The following is a 19,732-nucleotide window of genomic DNA, read 5'->3' on the forward strand; positions in this document are numbered from 1 at the left end:
TGCGCTCCAGGGGCTCTCGCCTGAATGTGACCACATCAGCAGGACATATTGACACAGGAGCTGCCCCTGCGGGGGTCTTTCCTCTGCATTCGGAACCCCACAGGGCCGAAGCTGAGCCAGCATGTGGGCAATTGATTAAATGTTTGGGGTTTAGTGCAGGAAACCCACTTGAAAACCCCCATTTTGCAGAAGAAGGGAGAGAGAGGGTGGGCCCCAGCGGGACAGGATTACTACTACTGAGCAACTTCTCACATTGAGCAAGACCAATTCAGCCTTGCGAAGGCCATAAAGAGAGAGCAGGTCCTCCAACAAAAGGATTTGGCTCTGTGGCAGAGTGCCTGCTCTAACCACAGAAGGCCTCAGGTTCAATCCCAAGCATCTCCAGTGATGGGAAAGATTTCTTCCTGCTCAAGACCTGGCTAGCTAGGAATAGATAATGGTGAATACAGGTGAGCGGTTGATCAGTGTTAGAAACTCATATCAAAGCTAGGCACCAAATGGCTCCTAAAACCAGGGTTACACAGTCGCCAAAATGGAATACAGTGGTACCTCAGGTTACATACGCTTCAGGTTACAGACTCCGCTAACCCAGAAATAGTACCTCAGGTTACGAACTTTGCTTCAGGATGAGAACAGAAATTGTGCTCCAGCAGCGCGGTGGCAGCAGCAGGAGGCCCCATTAGCTAAAGTGGTGCTTCAGGTTAAGAACAGTTTCAGGTTAAGAACGGACCTCCGGAACGAATTAAGTACTTAACCTGAGGTACCACTGTACCTAGTTGCCACTTTGGGGCCAGCTTTTTGGTTCCTGAAATTCGTTCTACAGGATGTGTTACTAGTGTGTGAAAACAGGCAAGATCCAAGGCATACACCTCCAGATGATGGAGTCATCTGGCACTATCCTGGCACCTGGGTATCTTTCACTTGGTTGCAAAATGCGCCTGGTGGATTTTGAACACTGCTGGGAGTAGATAGTGGCAAGACAGGTGGGCTGTTCATCCAAGGATCGGGGAGTTTCCTAAGTTCAGCAGTGGAAAGAGGTTTCTCTCAAGGTGCAAAAGAAGGAACCATGGTACAGTCGTACCTTGGAAGTCGAACACCTTGGGAGTCGAACGTCTTGGCTGCCGAACGCCGCAAACCCAGAAGTGAGTGTTGCTGTGCCTGCAGCCAATCGGAAGCCACACCTTAGTTTCTGAACATTTTGGAAGCTGAAAGGACTTTGGGAATGGATTCCGTTCAACTTTTGAGGTACGACTGTATGCACTGCACAGTTGGGGCATAAATTTTCATGGAATTCAACACCGTGTGATATGGCGACAAGTCTGATCGTTTCTTTCTTTTAAAGGAGTGGACAAACTCATGGAAAGAGGATGAAACCACCCAGGAAAATTAGGCGTGCTAACTAAACAGAATGCTTGGAGGGAGCTCTGAGTACAAGGTACAGAGGGCAAACAAGGAGGGAAGATGGCGGCCCTCACAGCCTGCCTTGGTTGACAGCATCTGCTAGGCCACTGCTGGACTAGACAGACGTGACTGAGAAGGCCTCTCCTTGCATCCTTGTAAAACAAAGGCATTCCAGAAAGACAAACCAGAGCAAGACAACGCATCCCACAGCTCAACTAGGGCAGCATTTGACAACCTGGCTCCCACCAGGCATCTTAGACTACGACTCCCATCAGCCCCAGCCAGGTGCCATGATGGTCCTATAAGACTTTCTGGGCTAACTAGCCACAATGGCTATGTTCTGCCCTCCATGGCCGGAAGCAGCAATGCTTCTGAATGCCAGTTGCTGGAAACAGCAGGAGGGGAAGAGTTGCTTCTGTGCTGGGGTCCTGCCTGTTAGTTTCCCACAAACATGGAGTTGGCCTCTGTGAGAACTGGATGCTATATTATTATTATTAAATTCACCCAAGGACTACAGGGCAGTTTACAATACAAAAATACATAACTTAAGAACTAGACTGGATGGGCCCATTGGACTGATCCAGCTGTCTCTTTGTGTTTTTATCTGTTAAGCAAAAGAGTTTTCTGTGGGTTTTTTTAAAAAAAAGTCTATTGTAGCATTAAGAAGAGAGGCAGTCCACTGTGCACCTGCTGATGGGAGAAACAGGTGGGAGCCGTTTACAAAATCTGCAGTAACGCAGGAGCTCAGCACCTGCCTCCGCAGCCGAGGTGCTCATGGCTACACCCCAAACATGCGCGCACACACACACACTCTCCATCCTCTGCTTGCCGCCATCTGTAGCCATCAGGCAGGAGTGCTAAACGGCGCTCCCAAGCAGGATTTTCTCTGGCTTAAAGGAAATGAGCATGCCTAGCTGGGTTTGCACAATAGGGTCATCTTCGCCTCCCGTCCATCACTTTGCAACCAGCCCCACCCCCTGTGGAGAACGTGCAACACCAGGCCGGCCCTCCTTGCCACCAACCACAGGGGCAAAGATGTTGTTAGAACAGTAGCAGGCGGGGGGGGGGGGGGGAAAGAGAGAGAGATGGGGAAGAGAAGGAGAAAGTCTGAGGACTCCCAGGCCTCTGCAGATAAGGCGAAAGCAAACTGCTCCCCTATGTCTCTCTCTCTCTCTCCAGCACATTCACAAACCACAACAAAGTTATTCCAAAAGGACAGGCCACCTCTTGTCTCTTCCTTAGGATGACACCACATGTTTTTAAGTGTATAAATATCTCTCCATATAAATGTCTCACCTTTTTCTTGCCCCTACAAGTGTGCAGCAAAGCACAACTCTGTTTAAGTATTACTCACAACATGGGAGCCTTTAGAAAGAAAGGTGTCAATTTTCCATTAGAAACTAAATTAATTAGACCAGAAACTGCTTGCCGGGAGGGTCTGGACTGTTTTCACAGACTAATAACCCACCCTGTAGGATTCCCTCAGTTATATTTTATCTGCACAATCAGAATGAAGTTCAGGAACCAAATTGCTTTTTCTGTGCAGCCTGAGCAGGAGCAGTCGCCGTTAAGAAAAAGAATTGGAATTGGCTAATATATATGTGGATTGTCCCTGGTTCAAGTGACTCGTCTTCTTAAAGCTCTCTCAAAACTCTTAACCTAGCTCAAGGTAGTCATCTGAACTAGCCAAATGTGTAACTGAGAATCAATCACAGAGAGTCTATCATTTGAAAAATAAGACTTAGAGCCATCTTGCCCCCAAAATGACAACTAGACATTCCATTTTAGTGACTGTAACCTTGGTTTAAGGAGGCATTTGTTGCCTAACATATATCCCAGTTTCTAACACTGGCCACATGCCACTGGTGGGCAGGCCGAAAGACAAAATTGGGCACAGCCAGAGCAAGAGGCAAGAGCCTTCTCTTTGTACAGAAAGTTACATACCAGCCACGCAAAAGGCAGTTTCCCCATACATCCCCAACCCACTCATCTCTCTGTCCTCCGTCCAGTCAAAAAACACACCACAGCTGAAAGATGCATTAAGACCAAAGCAAGAACTCCTGGACACGAGTGCAGAACAGGGCTGGTGAGAGGGATACGGCCTACGTCCCACCGGTACACCAAAGGGGAGGTAAAGGCCGCAATTTTATAATTACAGCCAGTTCTAGAAGGGTAGCCTTGCTGCAGCAGTGGGAGAAAAATAGTATTGTGGAACCTAAACGCCCAAAGGATTCAACAGTGCCTCAGCTTTTATGGAGGCATATATGACCAAGCTGGTTTCAGTGTTTTTCTGCCACAATAAAAACTGTCTGTCTTTTAAAACGGCACCGCAAGACTCTTGTTTTGCGATTAAAACAGAGAATCGTACAGAGTAGCAAGCAGGCGTCGTGGGACCGAAAATTCCCAACTACTTTTGCTTCCCTGTAACAACGCATTGCAAAAATATCAGGCAAGCACGGAAGCTTCAAAGTTTTTAGCTTTGCTTACTAAATGTGAAATAAAATAAACAGGCTAAGCAGGATTGTTCGGGGGGGGGGGGCATTGGACATTACAGTTAAAAGTTTTCCAGAAAAGACACATCACAGCAGCCAGTGATAAAAGCTAGTACCTTACATTCAGAAATGTCAAGTCCTGGAATTCCTCCTCCTCCTCCTCCCCTAACGCAGGCAGAATTCCATACTCCCCAACGACCATTATCTCCATTTCCAAGAGGAAAACACAAGAGCAGTTTTTGCCAGTGCAGCAGCAGCAGCGAGGGGGATCAGTTGCCCCCCTCCCCTGCCTCGCGGTCATTTGCAGGCTGATCACCACAACAGGACACACCATCTGCAGCTCTGAGGTCTCCCACACAGAGCCAGCCCCCCCCCCCCCCAAACCGCCCTCATTCCAACCGTCCTAGCAAATGAAAACACTTGACTGAGGGGCTGCCGGCAACCACCTCATTATCTCCAGATCAAAAACCCCACACAAAACCCTTAAAATGGAAGGCCTGAAATGTGGCATGGCAGGCTCCCTGCTAGACAACAGAGACTGCATTCACACCGATATCATCACCCTAAAATGCCTGCCACAGAAACCAGTGCAGGAAAACAGCACATCTGCAAACCAAAGGGCCATTTCTCCCACAAGAGGTGGTTGCCTCACTTCATAACTGAAGGGGACCAGCTCACGTGATGGAACGTTCTTTCCTGCAATAAAATGAAAATTCCAACACTCTGGGTTTTTAAAAAACCAAACCAAACCAAAACAAAACAAAACATTGACCACAGGAAACTAGCAGATCAAGAAGAAAGGTTATTGCTTAGCTTTCTCCCTGACATCTTTCATGCGGGATTTAAAAAACAAACATGAGGAAGGAGGCAATCCATCAGGTAAGGCCTCAGCTTAGTGGTACAGCCCAGACAAAAGTCAGCCACCTCAATGAAAACCAGGCCAAAGAGGCTGCTATTTCCTCATAAATTACAGTGTCACACATAAATGCAATGTGGTGCTCAGATCCTGCATTGGGGCTCCCCCCAAAGCAGTGTTAGAAACTCAGATATATAAGCTGGGTACCAAATGGCTCCTTAAAACCAGGGTTACAACTGCCAAAACAGAATGTCTAGTTGCCATTTTGGGGTGAGATAGCTCGAAAGGTCGTATTTTTCTATACGGCTTTTTGGTTCCTGAAATTCATTCCGATTGTGAAGATAAAATATCAGAGACAGAATTCTACAGGATGTGTTGTTGCTGTGCGAAAACAGGCAAGATCTAAGGCACGCACCTCCAGAAGGTGGAGATGTTAGGAGCCATCCTGACACCTGGGCATCTTCACTTGGTCACAAGTGGCCGATAGCCAGGTGCAAAATGCACCTGCTGAATTTCGAACACTGCCCCAAAGACATCTGGCAGGCCACTGTGAGAACAGGATGCTGGACTCGGTGGGCCGTTGGCTTGAGCCAACACCCAGACTCTTTTAGACACTCTTATGGCAACTCTACCAATAAAGCAGCACAGAGTATTCTAGAGAGCAAATATAAACAGCCTGTAGCCTCCTAAGTTGCCGGAGTGAGAGTGGCTGGCCCAGAAGGCATCAGATGACCCTGCTGGGTCATGCCAATGGCCCTTCTAGTCTAGAATCCTCTTCTCAGAATGGACAACCAGATGCCGCAACGGGAAGCCCACAAGCAGGTCCCAAGAACACTTTTTCCTGCTGCAATTCCCGCCAACTGGTATTCAGAAGTATAGCGATCATGGCTTGTTGTTGTTTAGTCGTGTCCAACTCTTTGTGACCCCATGGACCAGAGCATGCCAGGCTAGTAGCCATCAAGAGCCTTCTCCCTCATGAATCTGTGCAATACTCTTTTAAAGCTATCCAAGTTGGTGGCCATCATTGCCTCCTGGGGGAGAGAGTTCCATAGTTTTAACTATGCACTGCGTGAAAAAGTAATTCTTCTGTCTTGACGTTCACCTCCAACATTCAGCTCCATTCAACGTCCACGAATTCTAGTGTTACAAGAGGGGGTAAAAAACTTCTCAATATTCGTTTTCTCTGTGCAAATTATATAAATTTCTATCATGTCGCCTTTTACCTGCCTTTCCCCCTAAACTATAAAGTCCCAAACATTGAAAGCTTTCTTCACAGGGGAGTAACACTCCATCCTCTTTGGAATTTTGTTCACACTTTTCTGCACTGTTTCCAACTCAACCATCTCCTTATTAAGGGGAGAAGTTGCTACCACTTCCCATGACAGCAAGATTGGGGCTGGCAGGGGCACGGGCAGGGCTGCCAGTGCCCCTGCACCACCCCGACCCTTGACCTCACCTCAGTGGCGTAGCGTGGGGGGTGCAGGGGGGGCCGGCCGCACCGGGCGCAACATCTGGGGGGGTGCGCTCGCACTCGCAGCTCTCTGCCCCTACCTGGCTCCACGGGTTAGGGGGCGCAAATTACTTGCCTTGCCCCGGGTACTGACAACCCACACTACGCCACTGCCTCACCTCACCCCCTTGCCTCTTCCCAGTACACAGCAGCAGCAACACTCCTTCTCCAAGGCTGCTCCCTCCAATTCTTGCTGAAACTATTAACTCCCATGGTGCCTTTGCCTGCGCTGGCAGGGGCTGGTGGTACTTGGTGTGCAACAACATCTGGAGGGGAGCCATGCTGTCTACTATAGCAGGGTGCCTACCATGGGCAACATCTCTTATGAGCCTCAGCTACGAAGCACTGAAATGCCAGCTGCCTTGGGATTGGGTCTTTTTCATGACGGGGCTTGTTTCGCCTCTGCAGCCCAGCTCTCCAAGAAACCACAGTCATTATTTCAGGCATGTCCAACAGGTAGATCATGATCTACTGGTAGATCACTGGATGTCTGTGGTAGAAGCTCAACATGTTTGCCCTGCACCCCTAAAAAAAAGCTCAACAACTTTGACCTGACCCCCCCAAAAGGGGCTAGCTCGCTGCCAGTCTTTAATTCTGAGTAGATCACAGTCTCTTGGGAGTTGGCCACCCCTGATCTAGATAGAGAAGAGCCATAGATTGGTAGCAGTACACCTGCCTTGCATGCAGAAGGTCCAAGGCTCAATCCCCAACAGGGATTCATGTAGCATTCAGAATTCCAAGATTCTGATCAGCAGCATGTAGACTAATCAATCAACGTTCCATCCCCTATAAGCAAGCAGAACCCCTGCCCCCCCTTTGCGCTTCCAGGGCTGGGAAACAGGGATTTCAGGCGAAGTGGAGACCCCACATCTCTCCCTGCTTAAAGACACCACTCCAGACAGCAGGGGGCAGAGGAGCTGCTGCTCCCCCAAGCGCCACCTAAATTAAAAAATCCAGATGGGTTTCAAGCAAGTCTTCTGCCTGAAGCTAAGTCACGGCTTAATTAAAAAACTCAAGAGAGCAGGATCCTGCACACTGACACACATCCTCAATGCAGGCACAGGTGCCAAGTCAGGCGAGAGCAGGATCAGCCCCAGAGCCAAATAAAAGAGTCCCAGCGCAATCAGCCAGGGCTCCTTGATTAAGCAGTTCTCCCTGTGCACCTTCTCAGCAATTACTATGTTCACGCCTGAAGGGGGAACCAAATAAAAAGCTCCAATGTGCACTCGGGAGAGCATTTTCCCATCGCACAGAGAGCCAAGGCTGATCTTTGAATACAGAGAAGAACAAAAAACCCAGAAGGGCAACAAGATGCAACCCAGGTGTGAGGATCCATTAGCAATTCAATATTTATCTGGGAGGGAAAAGGAAGAAGATACGAAAACACAAGTGATTTATGGTTCCATTCACATGGAACACCAAGCCAAACCATGGCTTAGGGCAAACCCACAAGCTCCCGGAAAGGAGATCACAAACTTTGCTCCTCCTCGGTTCCTGCTGCGTTGCCGCAAGCTAAGCCATGGTTTGGACTTGGCGTGTTATCCATAGCTGGGCTCATGGATTGTCTTCTCTAGACAAACCATCAGCCAATAAGAAACCTTGCAGCAGAATATGAAAAGGAGATGGTAATCTCCTCCCTAGGAAGTTGCTAGTGCACTCAGGTCCTGCTTGTGGGCTTCCCATCTGCTTGACCCCTGGGAGAACAGAATGCTAGCCTAGATAGGCCTTTGGTGTGATCCAACAACTGGGCTAGTATATTCTTAAAAAACACTCTACAGCAATAAGAAAAAGGTAAGGGGTGGAAAAATAAGAGTTGTCCAGTTGTAAGAGCGCCATGCAGGAAGTGCACACAGACAGGCCATTTTCCTATTGCACACAGATGAAGCAAAAAGTGACCACAGCAGGAGAGCGCCTGTCAGGGGCTCAGGAGCAGAGGCACAGGGGAGAGAGGAAATGGAGAGCGAAGGGGAAGAATCTGAGGGCAGCGTAGGGGAGTATGAGACTGGCCCGAGAGATTCCATGAGTCTCTCCAGCAAATCAGAAGATTCCCAGAGGGGGGCGCCGATGGCCAGAGCAAGGGGGGTCCCAGGGGGGACACACCAGAAGCAAGGGGCCAGCGGGGAATCCCAAAGCAGCAGCGGGAGAGCAGGACCAGCTCCTCCACCAGAGCGTAGTGAGGGGGAAGAGTCACATGTATCAGGGAGAGAAGATGAGTCAGGGGTGGCCACGCCTCCATCGCAGAGTGAGGGAACGGAGGGAGAGTCAGGTGCAGCTAGCCTCCCCGAAGGGGGAAGCAGTGACAGGAGCAGTGTAACGGTCAGGAGGAAGGTGGCCGGCTGGGCGCGCGTGCCAAGTTCGAATGTACAGGCGCGCGGCACAGCAGGAAACCAGGATTGGGAACCAGGTCCTAAAGCCCGCCGGAGGGAGCGGGAGGACTCAGGAGACTCCGCGTCAGAAGAGTCTAGGAGAGGCGAGACCCCAGCGGACAGGCGGGCCCAGAGGAGAAGAGAGCAGAGGAAGAGGTGGAGCAAGGCTAGAGTCTTAAACTGGTGTCTGGGGGGAGGAGATTCAGACGGAGCTTCGGCGGTCTAGAGTTTGAGACGTAGAGCTGCGCGCCGCGGCTGTGAAAGCAAAACTGAGCTTCAATAAAGACTGTTTTATATAACAACGAACTGGCGTTGGTCCTTTGTGAGCAGGGACCTAGGGCAGCTCTGACAGCGCCATTTTTATTTTGGCTCCACATTCGATAAAGACACACAGCTTGTCCTTGCTTGTGCGGCAGAGCATCCAAGAGAGGCTAGGTTTCCCCTTGGATGTGTAAAAGAGTTTCTGCCTTATCCAGGGCAGGGAGGTTCTGGAATCCTTGGTAGGTTCACATTCACACTATATATTTAAAGCACAATGATACCAAAGAAAAGCAGTTATATGTTTGCCATGCATGTGATATGGGATCATAACTGCTCAGTCGCAGAGTAGCTGATAAATGGGACTGCTGAAAACAGTGTATGGCTGGAGAAACTGGCTTGCTAACAGGAGATTCTGTGCACACAGCTTTGTTTAGACATCAAAGCATGCAAAACAGCCCTTAGACTCCCCATCCCTTAATCAACTATGTGGAAATGGCACAACGAAAGATGAAGGGACATCGTTTACGTATGGTCCATAGTGTGCATCGATGGTTCCAATAATGGGAGGGGGAGGATATGAATCTGTATATATCTGAAGAAGCTTAATAAAGTTGTAGCCCATGAGAAATATGTGCTACCATCACTAGAGGACTTTCTCCCAAAAGTGACAGGAACCAAAGTATTTACTAAATTGGATGCCTCAAGCAGTTTCTGGCAAGCACCAAATACCAGAGTTATACACCAACGCCATCTATCACACTCTTCAACGCTTGCCATTTGGAATTGCAACAGCTTCTGAGATTTTTCAAAGGAAGATGACAGAACTTGTCCAAGGCATAAAAGGAGGTCTTCATGGATGACATCAGGTACAGTATTGGAAGACAGATTGGGGACACGGGGGACAGTCTTGACTTAGATCCATGAATCTGGACTCAAGGTAGACAGGGAGAAATGCGTTTTTCACGGAGGCAAAGTTCTTGCAACAATTAAGACATCCCAGGTGAAGATAAATGCTATCAGAGGCTCAAAAGCAGAACTACCACGCTTTTTTGGAAATGTGAATTAACTTGCTTGATATGTGCAAGACGACCCCGCAGAAGCACATCCTCTAAACCTATTACTGAAATCCATCACATCTTCGTTTGGGAGATCAGATTAGCAGGCTGCCTTTACAAAGATAAAGGACACGATCTCCACTGCCCCATGTTTGCAGTTCTATGATGCCAATATACACGGCACTTGTGCAAACAACCGCAAGCTAGGTAGAATACACGATTCAGAACGGATGCTAGCAACATTCTACTCCAGAACTCTTTACAAAGCAGAGAAACATTACAAAAAAACAAACCAACAAAACCTGAAGTGCCTAGCTAGTATTTTAACATTGAAACCCTTTTGCAGATGCTTGTTCCAGGCTCCTCACAGACCATAAACCCTTGGTGACCTTGATTAAAAGGAAAATTATTAGACCATGACGACACCAATGTCTTCTCGCAAGAATGATAAGATTCAACCCAGTAGCTGAATACATCACAGAAAGAAAAGTTGGCCATACCATAGCCAACAGCTGCCAAAAAAACCCCTTCAAAACAGAAGCAGAGAGTTACAAGTTAGAGAAGATTGCTAAGGTACTACGTTCTTCCAGAACCTATCAGCATCTAAATGCAGGTTTCAGTAAATCCAAACAGCTACTTATGGAAATCCACAACCTTTTAATATATTTCAGATCAGGACAGCCTAAATATCCTGGTAATGCTTCAGAGATTACTGTTAAGTACTTTGTTGAGAATGGGCCACCAAGTGAATTGGAAAGTCTAATAAGGGAATAAAGTCTAATAATGTTGTTTATGAGGAAAGAAAAGGGCTGGAGCTGGGCAGGACATGAGAAATAATAAAATCTTATCCTGTGGCTATTACAGAAGAAACAGATCAACATCATGAAAGGAACCTTTTGTCTCTACACCCTGACTTTAGACCTTGAGAAAGGTCCACAGCTGATCTAGGTGAATTGGGAGGTTGACACTGTTTGGTTTGTGGGGGGCACTATCCCAGGTACAGCGAGATACTCTCCTTGTCTGCCGTTGCTCTGACATTGTTGCACAACTGAACAACACCCCAGTTCACTTTTGGCCTACCAGGTGAACTCAAGACCGACAGTGCAAAGCATTTTACAGCAGCAGAATTCCAGGCATGCTGGATATATTACCATATATTTTGCCATATTACCATCCGCCATATTACCATCAGCAGAGAGAATTGGCACACAGGACAGGAAACCTTAACATGACCCAAACATTGCCCTTTTTAGCTACAGAACTTGGGTTTTGGATACTCCACTGGATTTGGCTCAGATATATTGCAAACGGGAAGATAAATCGGAACACCCATTCCAACCTTGGGAAAAGTTGCTTCTTCAGTTTTCCAAGCTAACAGAAGTTACAACTGTGTTTCTAGGGCCGGTTCAATTTGGTACGAGAACTATATTTAGAGTTTATATCAAACCCAGTGAACAGGCCAAAGCTATAGGCTCCAGCTTCTACGCAAGGAGCACCCACAACATGTTCAAATTGAATGTGGAATACAAAAACTGGTGTTTTTCTCTATCCCCGAGAATGCAATTGGCCAAATGCAAGCTCACCTTTTCTGAGACACTACCAAAGCCATCTTGCAAGGCTCCCAGCAATGATACTTTACAGACAATCACTCTCTTGGGTCAAGTTATTTGGAAATGTTTAAGATTTAGTTATGAATGACTAACATCAATCAATGACCTGATGTTTCAACAATGCTGACTTATTTCATTATTGTTCCTTTAAAACAAAGAGATCAAGATATGTGGATAGTGCCATTATTTAGTCTGGTCACTAGGTGGCCCTGGACTTAGTAGTATCTGGCTGCAGTCAGGAGTTTCTCTGTCTTGGTCTAAAGGGAGACAAAGTTTTCATCAAGCATCCTGCCTGGAGTGGCCTCCAAGGCTCCCATGTTTATATATGCAAAAAGAGGAAGTACCTCCTGACTCACAGACTATCTTTGGAACTCACTGCCACAGGACGTTGCCACAAATGGCTATTTAAAGGAGTCTTGATAAATATATTGGGGGTGGGGGTGGCAGCAAGAAAACTGCCTTAACTAGTGATGCCCAGCTACAATAGCAAAACAACTGGCGATGGAGATCACCTTCTCACCCTGTTTGTGAAACTCCTGGAAGGCCAGCAAAACTGCAAACAAGCTGCCGTGCTAAACAGGCCCACCCCCAAGTAGCTTTGGAAAAGGTGCTGGAACAGCCCATAATTCCCCTACCTTCCTCCAAACGCCTGTTTGGAGGAACGGAAGATGCCCCTGGCGAGGGCGTAGCATCTTTCCATCTAACAGAAGGTGGCAATTCCTCCATTTTGGGGGTCTTTCTTGCAGCTACCCAATTTTCTCACACACAGACACAAACACACGTGAGAAGCTTTACGGGGTCTAAATAAAACAGCCGTTCCACCGTGGTTACAATCTCCGAAGTCGAGTTGTGCGCTCTATCCGGGTTCCCAGCCAGGCACACCTTTGGCTTCGGAGGCCACCGCCGCTCCAACGGCCACGGCCAGGCAACAAGCCAAAGAAGCCGCCTTGCATTCCCATGACGCCTTAGGAGGCAGGCACAGAAACAAGCCGGACTTGCGCTTCAGCAGCCCAGCCGATCACTCCGCCGGCTCTCTGGCGTTGGGTCAGTTCCAACTACCTGGCCAAACAGGGCCCGTTTGCACAAGCGATTTGCACCAAAACCCCTCCTTAGGCACAATGCTCTAAGTGAAGCCATTCCAAACGTGGCCCTGGCGGAGCAACCCCGGGCTCCCAACGTCCGTTTCCCCACGCCCATGTGTGTTTAATACTCTTATCATTCAGATTAAAAAAGCGGGGGGGGGGGGGCGATACAGGAAAATCAACAGCTCCCAGCTGTTTGGAAGCCCTGCAAAATTTCACCTGACCAGCCCACGCAGGGGAGCAAAACCCGCCCCCACTCCCCGGGCGCGCCACTTCCTCCAGTTTTAAAGATACGTGCTGGATGCAATTTAGTAGAGATTGGGGCGGGAGTGGGGGGGGGAGAGAGAAGTGGGGAAAACGCCAAATCAATCCTGCAACCACCATCCACGCCTTTTTCTCACCCGCCCGTCCCCCTCCAGCGCTGTACAAGACCCGTTTCCCTCCCCCACCCGCTCCTCCCCATTGCAAAGATTTCCCAGGCTTCCCACCACCACCCCACACCCCCTTTGCAAAGCGATCGATGCCCCCGTTTCCCCTGGACAGGTTACCCAGGCAAATCCCAGGCTCTACAGAGGCCCATCGGAGCAGGAGGATTCAGCAGTCCTACCAGACGCCCTCCCCAGCAACCCCTCCAAGTGCCCCCTCCTCTCAAACGAGCTCCTCTTAAGACCCCTCCCGCACATCCACAGCTGAAAGCCGGGGGGGGGGGAGGGAGAGAGCGCAGACACAGAACGGCCCCTTCCTTTGCCATCCTTGCAAAACTCTGATTTCGAGGGGGTGGGGGTAGAGGAAACAAAAGGAAGACCCAGGCGCTCTTTCGATCCGAATTACCATTGCATCCAGCCAGCAGCGGCCCCGATCCTGCTGCTCTCCGGCTTGCGTATGACAAAGGCGGACGTAGCAGCTTCTTTTCCTTCCCTGCTTCGGCGGCTTTTGTTCGTTCCCGGCCTTTTCTCTCCAGCCACCCAAACTGCCTGCAAAATTCCAATTTTCTCTCTCTCTCGGGCGTCTCCTTCCGTTTTCCATGCAATTACAAAAAAGGAAGAGGGGGGAGGAAATCCAATTCGAAAATGTGTAAGATAGAAAGGGGAGAGGGGAGCACAAGGATTCAACAAGCCTGCGGTCCCTCGCCTTGGGAAAAGGCGAGAAGTCGTTGCAAACAGCCGCACCGCCCACACTGGCAGCTCCGGATCCACTCCTCTCCGGCGTCTCCCGGCGTGTGAACAGGAGAGGATTCGAACCTGTGGACGCTCCGCGGCTGTTCCCAGGCCCGCGCGCGCCTCCCTCCGGCGCTTCCATTGTCTCCGCCGCGAAGTTCCCAGTGCCTCCACTCTCCCGCCCCCCTCCCGCCCCAATTAGTTTTATGGTTTACTGTTAAAGGGAAAGGAAGACAGAAAGCAGGGTGGGCGGGGGCTAAACTTCGCCTTCTTCAGGCTTTTGACCCTTTCCAAACGCTTTTAAAATGAGAGAGAGAGAGAGAGGTGTCTAGGAAATAAACTGGAGACGACCTAGGCAGGAGCCAAACTTAAAAAGCACCCAGGGAATTGCTCCTGTACCCTGTTTAATTTTACATAGGGCAGCTCCATATATATACTTTTGTACAGAGGGGCTGTTGGGTCCAAGTCTGGCTTCAGAGTAAATGACCATTAAAAGAAGAACAGGAGCCTTGAAATTACCTATCAATAGTTGGTAGCATTTGCTCAGCAGCCTGAGCAGGTGCCCCTGTCGCCTGGTGTCGATGGATTGTACTGTACATCTATTTAAAATATGGAACTCAGGCCCACTAGAGAGATGTAATGATAGCCACCAACTTGGACTGGTTAAAAAGAGGATGGAAATATTCATGGAGCAGAAGTCTTTCAATGGGCAATTGACCACAATGGCAGTGATATGCCAACAGGGTTGTGTGAATGCTGGAAGCCACAGGAGAGTGCTCTTGTGGTCAGATCCTGCTTGTGAGTTTAGCGTTGGAGCATCTGGTTGGCCACTCTGAGAACAGGATGCTGGACCAGATGGGCCATGGGCCTGATCCAGGAAGCTGCTCTTTGTGTTCTTTTCCTAACAGAGAAACACACTGAATTAATCAACAACAACCAGGTTCATTCATTTCAGTGGGTCTACTGTGATTAGGACCCAGCTGAATCTCATCAACAGTAAATTTGATTTCCAAATGTGTACTGTATCTCTTTATCGCATGCAACTTTTATGCAGATCCGTGTTCTCTTTTCTGGCAATTTATAACTAGCTAACCTAGTTTTACAGCACCTGTTTTGTTTTTCCTGGGGGAGTAGAATGGGATTGCGAGGGGTGGAATCTGAAGGGGGCAGGCTTGGGAATCCAAAATTTTATTCTTAGAATCTCTCTCCACCCCGCTCTCTCACACGATTTTGCTTCTGAAAGGTGACACTAGAGGAGGAGGAGGGCAAGCAGAAAGAAATTTAATTTTTTTATCATTGTTATTTTTAAAACCTCTGAAATAATGTTTAGTACCTGATCACAATTCAGTCTAACAACGTGATCCAAAAAGGTCATGTGTGCAGAAGTAAATCCCACAGGGTTCAGTGGGACCTACATAACTGCCAAATAAGTACAGCTATAGGAACACCTCTCCTGAATCAGAGTGAGGGCCTAATCCAACATCCTGTTTCCCAGTGACCAACCAGATGCCTTCAGAAAGCCCACATAATGCAATTGCCCTCCCCTGCTGTTTGCCTTTGACAAGGGGGTTCCACAGAAAGCACCAGATTTAGGGCGGTGCAGCAGTCTCCCCTCCCCACACAGGGTGCCGAATCGAGAAAGTGCTAAATTGAGAATATCCATAATCGAGAAGATCCATTTGGGGGCACCAAATTTTGGGCTTGCATGTCGCACCTTATTGCAAAAGATTGCCAAAGTCCGCCCCTGGGTTCTCATGGCTAATAGCCATGGGCAGCCCTGACCTCCAAGAATTCGATGGCTTTGAAAGCCAATCCTATGCACGGGTTCGCCAGGAGAAAGCCCTATTGAACACAGTGGGATTTTCTTCTGAGTAAACATGCAGAGGATCACACTGCAAGCTAAACTATGTCTTCTTCTTTTTTTTTAAAGATATTTATTGAGATTTTAAACAATAAAACAAACTTCACAATCAAAACCAAAAAAGAAAGAAAAAAAGAACATTATTACAATCAAATAAAAACAGAAAAATGCAATACAAAACATAAAAAGGTAGAAGAAAAGAGACATAAAAAGACATAAACATCCAGTTTCTTACTTATTGTTTTCATAACCCTCCTTCCTGACTTCCTCACATCTCCCTTTTCTGTGTTCCCTTTTACACAATCGTATTCAGCAGTGCCTTACCCTTTTTCAAATCTTATTCTATGTTATACATTTCAACTATTATGTCTCCAATTTTTCCCTTTATATCATTTTGTTTAAATTTGACATAATGTTATTCTAGCTTTTTCACCCTTATTCTTATAAAACATTTTTTTACATATTCCTTTCAACTATGTCACTAATGCCATATTGTCTTTATATCCTGCATCATTTTAGCATTCAAACATTTTGCAATGTTTTTGCAGGTAGTCTTTAAATTTCTTCCAATCCTCTTCCACTAGCTCTTCTCCCAGGTCTCGGATTCTGCCAGTCATTTCTGCCAATTCCATATAGTCTATCACTTGCATCTGCCATTCTTCCAGAGTGGGCAAATCTTGTGTCTTCCAGTGTTTTGCGATGAGTATTCTTGCTGTTGTTGTTGCACAAGCTAAACTATGTCAAGCCCGTGACTTACAGTTCAGCTGTGTGGCCGGGGCCTAGAAATGTTTACTCAGAAGTAAGTTAAACAGACCAACAGTTTATGGCAGATATAGGCAACCTTGGCCCTCCAGATGTTTAGGGACTACAATTCCCATCACCCCTGACCACTGGCCCTGTTAGCTGGGGCTCATGGGAGTTGTAGTCACAAAACATCTGGAGGGCTAAGTTTGCCTATGCCTGGTTTATGGAGTTCTAGGAGCCTAGGAATGGGACGCGGGTGGCGCTGTGGGTAAAACCTCAGCGCCTAGGACTTGCCGATCTCATGGTCGGCGGTTCAAATCCCCACGGCGGGGTGAGCTCCCGTCTTTTGGTCCCAGTTCCTGCCCACCTAGCAGTTTGAAAGCACCCCTAAGTGCAAGTAGATAAATAGGTAGCGCTTTCTAGCGGGAAGGTAAACGGCATTTCCGTGTGCTACGCTGGTGCTGGCTCGCCAGAGCAGCTTCGTCACGCTGGCCACGTGACCCGGAAGTGTCTCCGGACAGCGCTGGCTCCCGGCCTCTTAAGTGAGATGAGCGCACAACCCTAGAGTCGGACACGACTGGCCCATACGGGCAGGGGTACCTTTACCTTTTAGGAGCCTAGGAAGGCATGTGACATCTCTGATCCACCCAGCACCTCCTGCATCAGCCACCAGGGCCAGGACTGTGTGATACAGCAGCCGCCACCCAGTGCAGCTGCCTCAACAGCCAGGAGATTCAGCTACAGAATAGCACTTGGTGGAACACCAGAGAACAAGGTGGTGGTGCTATTGTGGCTGTTTTATTGTGTTTTAAATATACTGTAAGCTGCCCTGAGAACTTCGGTTAGTGGGCAGAGTATAAATACAAATCCTAAATAAATAAAATGCAGTCACCTGATGGCCTTCATTACTATCCTTTCGGTGCCAGGCAAGGTCCATTTGTGGTTCTGATATCCAGCTGCTGATTTTCTCCTCCATTTTCTTTCATGCTGTTCCAAGAACCTGCATTTTATTATGTAATATTGAGTATTGTCATTATAGAATTGTTTTAATTTTTTAACGTTGCATAGATATTACTTTGCAGCATTTGCGTTGTCTTTTGTAAACTGCCTTATCGTCTTCTGAGGAAGGACAGTATAAAAATAAATTTAATAAGTAAGCTAAATAATAGCCATGCATGCACATGAACACTAAGCCTCCTGCAATGTGCGTCCTGCAGTTTTTGCACAGCACCACAGATGCTGAAGTATGGTACATTTGGAACTGTTCATATTTGGAACTGTCAGGCAATGATACTTTCCCAAATGCATATTTTTTTTTTTTTTAATTTGAAAGCTCTTTTGGATTTTGCATCAGGCAACAGGTGACAATGAGCCATCAGCAATGTGTGGAATTGATGGAAGTTCACATTCCCAAAGTGGTTCTTGGAAAGAAAATTGGTGTTTTGTGAGCTTGACCCTCTCCTGGTCCGTGAAATGCTGGATTGCAACACAGCTCTTCCCCCCACCCCACCCCACAGTCCAGTGGACCACCCAAGCTATCTCCGAGACAGAGTCATTATATATGTTTGGAATTTGCCTTACCCTGCCCCCTCCCTCTGCAATTTGCCCCATTATTCTAATTGAGGTTGAATTTTGCGCCTGGCGTTCCACAAATGCCACCCACCAGGGCAATGAGATAATTGCCAGGTTCAGGTTTGTGGTCATTACAGCATCCCTGGTCAAGTGGGCGGCCTAGAACTGCCACCTCTCATTACCTACCCTCCTGCCCTGAGCCCTGCGGATCATTCACCCCCTCACTCTGTTCAGTGGGGCCTTCAGGGGCCAGGGCAGGAGGGAGGATCCGAGGAGATTAGGCAGAAAGAGAGCGGAAATGGTGGGTGAAATGTAGCAAATGAGAACCTTGAACTGAGGAAGGAAAAGGAGATCTGAGAGACCCCAAGGAAGACGTCTTTGCTGGCCTTGATCTCATGGTGGCCTGGAAGGGGGCAGGGAGTCCTGGAGAAAGCACCCTGATATCTTGCCACACCTCATTCAGAGATACAATACATCTCCTGTGTGGGTACTTTTAGGCACACAGGAACCTGTACACTTCAAATTACAGTATTCTATTTCTTGAAGCACGAAGTGAAGTGTGACCTTAAAGCATGGGGGGCTCACCCTTTTCGGTCCCTACCAGGGAAGCTGCCATTTTCTAATTCCTAGGCCTGGAGGGTCCATTTAGCCATCATGGCTAGAGGAACCCATTGATAGACTTCTTTATCTGCTTTAGGGCCATTTAAGCTACATCTTCCAGCAGTGAGTTCCACAAGTAATATTCATGTGTGAAGTATTTCTTTGGACTGTCCTGTACTGGCTTGTTTGCGAATCCATTTCATCCAGTGACCCTGATTCGTAGTACTCTGATTTGAGGAGCAGGGATGAGGAATGGAATCAAGCAATCCACTTTCCCTTGTGTACCACACAGAATTTTAACAGACCTCTCACACATTTCCATTGCTTTAGCCATCTTCTTTCTAACCCAAGGCCACTTCCAGACAACCTTTTTTACTGAACATTCAACCTTTGTTTGCAAGGAGATGAGATGACTGCCTGCTATTTATTGAGCATTCATTTCGATTTGTTTGCTTTAGTTAGATAACATTGCTTCAAAGAAGTGCTATCCCACCCTAAGTCTGATCTGTTGGGGAATTGGGTTCCTTGCGCAAGTCCTCCCAATCAGCCGCAATTGCGCAACTTGAATTTGCCAGCATGTGACTGAATCCCACCCCAAAATACTCAAAGAAGCCCCAAGCACTTTTCCTGATAGAGAGAGGCATCGCTAGGCCCTTCACTGAACTCCCCACGGGGCCCATGAAACAAATCTGCAAAACTATACATGCAAATTTAGGCCTGCTTTCAAAGGGAAAGCCACTCTGTAAACAAAGTGGAAAAGAATGCAAGTTTTTGAGGAAGAGGCAAGAGGGTCAGTGCAAAAGACCCAGAAAGCACACAAACACACCCTGCAACAATGCCCTGGAAAATGCTCCAGCACTTTGATTCTGTGGGCCTGCCTCTCAGCGTCAATTTCAGGCTGATGTCATGCATGCAAAAGTTTACAAGAACCCACCCCATTGTATTGCTTGCATCAGAATGCCAGGCTGTATTTAGCCTTTATGGGGGCAAATTCAGCAAATGAAAACAACCATAACAAACTGTTATCAATTGCAGCTCTCAGCACCTACACTTCCCCGGGTTCTTTGGCCACAACTGTTGGCTTGGTATGATACTGGTTAAAATATATAGATACTGGTTAAAATACAGTGGTACAGTGGTACCTCGGGTTACAGACACTTCAGGT

At 47.8% G+C, this 19,732-nt stretch overlaps 1 protein-coding gene across 3 annotated transcripts in view; it reads right to left on the bottom strand.

Moving 5' to 3' along the window:
• The window catches only part of VANGL2 (VANGL planar cell polarity protein 2), a 43,470-nt gene extending 29,557 nt beyond the window's left edge, over positions 1 to 13,913 (bottom strand). The window contains exon 1 of one of the 3 annotated variants that reach the window (XM_028709216.2): positions 13,465 to 13,913. The gene's annotated coding sequence lies outside the window, so the exon portion shown is untranslated. Of the gene's footprint in view, positions 1 to 4,014; positions 4,176 to 13,181; positions 13,200 to 13,464 lie in introns of those variants that run through there. The other 2 variants (XM_028709218.2, XM_028709217.2) reach the window with 2 other exon arrangements.
• Positions 13,914 to 19,732: the final 5,819 nt, after the last annotated feature.

Source organism: Podarcis muralis, chromosome 16, assembly GCF_964188315.1.
Source record: "Podarcis muralis chromosome 16, rPodMur119.hap1.1, whole genome shotgun sequence".
NCBI lineage: Eukaryota > Metazoa > Chordata > Lepidosauria > Squamata > Lacertidae > Podarcis > Podarcis muralis.